Genomic DNA, 5,256 nt, shown 5'->3' on the forward strand with positions numbered 1-5,256 from the left:
CATTTTTTTTGTTGCTGCCTTGCTTACTGGAGTTGGCAACAGCAGCTTCAACATAACATAGCCTGACAGCTTGATTCAGCCTGAAAATGCTGATGACAGGCAAGTGATGTCTGTTGTAAATAGAAGGTCCCACAGTTCCTCAAGCAAAGACGAAAATGGCAAATGCACATTACACAACTGAGAGATCCGGTAGTGTCCACTGTGTCAGTGGAGGAATGAAAAGACGTTTAAAAATGATTTACACGTTATTAAACATGTAGCTGGAGAGAAGAGAGGAAATGGGGAGGCAAAGGATCTTAAGAACAGTGGTTCTTGACTGAAGGCTATTTTACCCCCCACAAATGTCCCCCAGGAACATTTGTCAATATCTGGAAACAATTTTGGTTGCCATAACCAGGGGCAGATGCCACCGGCATCTAGCAGGTTGATATCAAGGGTGCTGCTAAACATGCTGCATGCATAGTACAGCACCCATATCAAAAAATTACCCAGCCCAAAATGTCATCAGTGCTGAGGTTGAAATCCTGCTCAAGAGAGATATAAATGGAGCTTCTGTTATACTATCAGACTGTTGTAATTCTATGGTATCTGGAAAACTTCTACTTTGAAAACTTTTAGTTCATATTTAGTTCATACTATTCTGTACTCATTGATTTATTCATTCTATATCCATTCACATATTCACAAATTTATTTCTTCATTCAACAATTTTTTATTAAATGCTTTTCTGTGCCAGCTGTTTGAAGAACTGATGTGTATAAGAAATTAATTCAGCTATTAAAAATGAATTAGTAAGCACCTGGAAGTGATATGGGAGATGCATCAAATATGTATTCTTCCCTCAAAAAAATAAAATTTTGAGTTAATGCTAAATGCATATAAAAAATCAGGGAAAATGAAGCAAAACCATAAAAGCTTTGTATAATTCTAATAAAAGGTAATTTTTAAGGCACATATTTGAAGAGAAGTTGTATATGCTATGGGCTAGCTGAAGGATGCATCAGCACAGCAACATATGAAACTAGCTGGCCATGTGTTTTCACTGATTCACCTTTATTTTTCTTTAATTTAGTGCAGCATGTAATAATTTATGAAGAGATTTTAAAAGGTGTTTGTGAAAAATAGCAATTTTGTGAAAGCCAAAATCTTAGTGATGATTGAAGAGCTGGCTGTGTAGAAGATGCACACATGCCTTGCACAAAAATGCAGCTGAAAAGAAATCCCAAAAGAACATTTCAGGTTAGTAATGGCAGGGGTCTGTGAGGGTTCCAAACATACCTCTTGTGAATGGTGAAGTATCATATTAATGATAGTGCTATAGGAATCAAAAATGGGAGAATCTAGGAGTTTTAGGGAAGATTTAAAAGGCAAGCAAGGCAAAGGTATAATCATAAAGCTGCCTGCCTGACATGCAGAATACTGAGAGGGAAAAGGAGAAAGAAATACAGGTAGAAAGGCTACAACTCCATTTTAGAGGATGCTCAGTACTCAATAAGATTCTCACATCTAAACAAAGGCTTAGGGAGAAGGAGGGAAGGAAGAAAAAATATCTTTTACATTGCTCAATCCTCTCTATACAAAAAGAATCTTTAGCAGAATGGGATTCCTTAGCTCTCATAACCAGCAAAGGTATGATTCTAATTAGAGATACCTAAAGCAGGAGGTCCATGTCACCAGGGCACTCCACAGGTGTCAGCTTTCTTCTTTCCCACAGTCTTCTCCATGAAGTGAAACCACCCTTGCTTACAAACTCTGGGCTTACAATCTCACGTCTCTATATCCAATGAGGTTCCTAATTCAAAGAGTTCCCAGGGAAGAGTATGATTTGCCTGGCCTGATTCACAGATCCATCAGTTGAACCAACCACCAGGGTGTGATATGGTTCTGTTTCATAGGGCCCACCCAAATGACATGATTAGACTGAGAAAGGCACAATTAAGCAAAAGGAGGGAAACAAAGACCTTATGAAACAATAAATGCCTACAACTTAAATGTCCAAAAATAGCATAATGATTAGATAAATTTGGGCATGAAAAATACTAAGTAGCCATTAAAAATTAAAACTATACTTTATATATTTAATGAGATCTCAATAAATGCCAGTACTTTTTGTGTGGAACTATGAAAACTGTAAAGTTAAATGGAAAAATAGACAAGAATACATGGGCAAAACCCTGGAGAATAATAAAAGCAATGAAGAATGAAAAGTTCTGCTAGATATTAAAACCTATTTGGGGCAGCTCCTGTGGCTCAATGAGTAGGGCACCAGCCCCATATACTGAGGGTGGCAGGTTCAAACCTGGCCCCGGCCAAACTGCAACAACAGCAACAAAAATAGCCGGGCATTGTGATGGGCACCTGTAGTCCCAGCTACTCGGGAGGCTGAGGCAAGAGAATCGCCTAAGCCCAAGACTATTTATAATGGCCTAACAATTAAAAAAAATAGAACTGCTGCACAATCATAAAAGCCGATGTAACTTAACAATCCAGAAAAATAGAAATATGTGCACATGTGGAGATTTAGTACATGATAGAGGGGCATCTCAAACCTGTTGGATGAAGTTGGACTTTATAATAAATGGCATAGGGACAATTGGACAGGCCCCTAGAAAAGATGAAGTTGGCTTCGTATTTCACAGCATGTACCAAAATCAACTCCAAATGGATCAGTTTCTAAGGTAACATTTTGATATCTTAGAAGTATTAGAGGAAGAAAAATGGGAAAATTTTTTTATTACCTGGAAGTAGGAAAAACTTAGCTATGACTTATGAGAAATATATATAACTCAGAGGAAAAGTACAAGTGTTTTAATACATGCTTTCTTTCCTATCCTTTCACAGGTAGCTAAGAACCAGACTCTGAAAGCTCTGCCCATGTCTCTTTACTATGTGTAAATAAGAACATTTCCTTTTGGGTGTCCCTTCTATTTCCACTCTTATTTTTATCTCTCTAACCCAATCTTTTTACTTTGACACAATCATTCCCATTTTTCATTTTTCCTTCATTCTGTGAGCTCCTTCCCTTTACTTGCCAGCTCCTGCTCTCTCTCTTCTATACTTGCTTCAAGCTACCATCCTTCCTCTGCCCATCTTCCTCTATCTTTCCATACAGTTGATCTTTGGGCAGGTATTGGAGGGGGTGGCATTTAGAAGAACTATTATAGGTGCATTAGGAGATGGCATCAAGAGGGTACCTGGGCCTCCTGGCACTGCTGGGCAGCAAGAAGGGAAGGAGGTTAGCCATTCCATAAGAGCTCAGCCTGCTGGACGAGGGTGCAAGCTATAGCTAAATTCTAAACTGTGAACACTGTGGAAATCACTTTTCACAGTATAGTGGAGTCTCAGCTTGCATTTATACTGGTTACCAAAAAGGATTGAGGCTGTCTGGGTCTGTCTGTGAGCCTAGTTACAAAAATCTCCTTTTTATTTGTTTGTTTGTTTGAGCAATTAAGGGGTCTCTTGAGCAGAACAAAACAAAACAAAAAATCCTGCACAATAAGCTTGATCCAGTGACCTGCTTGTAACTATCAGAGGATGGGGGCTATTTTGAGTACTGCATGGAGTCAGTTAGTTATTTCCCCATCCAGAATCCACTATTAGACAAGAGTCCATGCCTAATGGATGGTCCCTGGAAACATACATAAAAGTTCTGTAAAGCAATGGGGCACAAGCAGCTGTTATGTAAAGGATGACAGAGAAGAGATATTCTTCATTTCTTACATACCAGATCAAGGGAAGAGGACTACTGGGTACCCAAGTGAAATAAACTATCACTGGAAGGTATCTAGATGGGAACAGTGGTGCAATATTGACCTCATCTTCTGGTCTCCACAGGCACTCCTGCTTTACCACATGTAAGAATGAGTTGTTTTCAGAACCTTGCCAGGCATGGATGGGTCTAAAATCAGGCTTAGAAAAAATAAAACCAATCATTACAATGCTGAAATACTTAATGGTTTACAAACCCAACTTCTAAAGATCTAAGAGCCTCCATTAAATGAAGGTTTGCCAGGAGTGTAAATTAGCTGATTTTTCCCAGGAGTCTACCTATTAGGTAGCACTGAGAGCTGTCTTTCAGTTGGCAGTTACCTACCATCACTCCAGGAGAGCTTGATGACAGCAAATCATTTTTCTAGGATGAGAAAGTAATGTCTTCCTATCAGTTCAGATTCCTGAGATTTAATTTGCATTACTTTTTTTCTCAATTCTATCTGCTCCTGATAGACATATAAATATTCAGTGTTGAAAACTGAATTCACAGGATAATTACTGGATTAGTATGAAGTTGCAATTATAGTAATTTGATGATTTCAATTACTCTAGCTTTTTCTTTGACAAGGATGACTGAAACAAATTGGAACTGGAACCAATAGGTCATATAAAGGTAAAATCATTGGACAGCCTTTTGTATGGAAATATTCTCTTCTAAATATGACTCATTATAACCACAGTCATTAAACACTGCCAATCTTTTCATATATATAATATATATATATATATGTATTTTTTTCTTAAAAAAAAAACACATCTTGTCTTGCCCAATAACATTCCATTCCTCCTGTCCCTAACAAAACATTACACAGGAAACAATCAAACACTACCCAATATCATGGTTTTTCAAGGGCTGCTTCCCAAACATTGGATTGAGCAAGACAGACTAGATTCAAAGCCTGACTCCTTGGTATACTCAGGATAAGATATACATGAGTTCTCTGGATCTCCAAAACCTACATTGATTGATCATAGCATTGCTCCTCAAATTCTCATATTTAGAATACATGAGGTTCTCCCTTCTACATTCCACAATGTCCAAAACAAAGCAAAGCAAAACAACAATAATCAAAATAAATAAGTAAAAAATTAAAAAGAAAACACCATGCATGAAAAATTCTATTATTTAAAGAAGGAAAGAGGGCAATTTTTCCATCATTTAAAAGGTACTACATGGTTTCCAAGATTAAAATCAACTCCACACTGCTCTCGGGAATTTCTGTAACTCCAGTAGTTCTCAACCAGGAGTGACTTTGCTTCCTAGGGGACTTTTTTTAATGTCTGGGGGAGTGCTACTCTGTCAGGGCCCGGGACTGGCCAGGTCTTGGCCTGGCTTGGGTAGGTTCCAGATGCAGACCGCTAAGCTACCTTGCTCAGGAACAGCTTCTCTTAGGTGCCTGTGGGCTATCTACCTTAGAGAGAGAGAGAGAGAGAGAGAGAGTGTCTTGGAGAGAGTAAAACAGTCTTCTTAGCATAGATAGATCT

Source organism: Otolemur garnettii, unplaced genomic scaffold (genome assembly GCF_000181295.1).
Source record: "Otolemur garnettii isolate 467f Iridium unplaced genomic scaffold, OtoGar3 scaffold00051, whole genome shotgun sequence".
In the NCBI taxonomy this organism is placed as follows: Eukaryota; Metazoa; Chordata; class Mammalia; order Primates; family Galagidae; genus Otolemur; species Otolemur garnettii.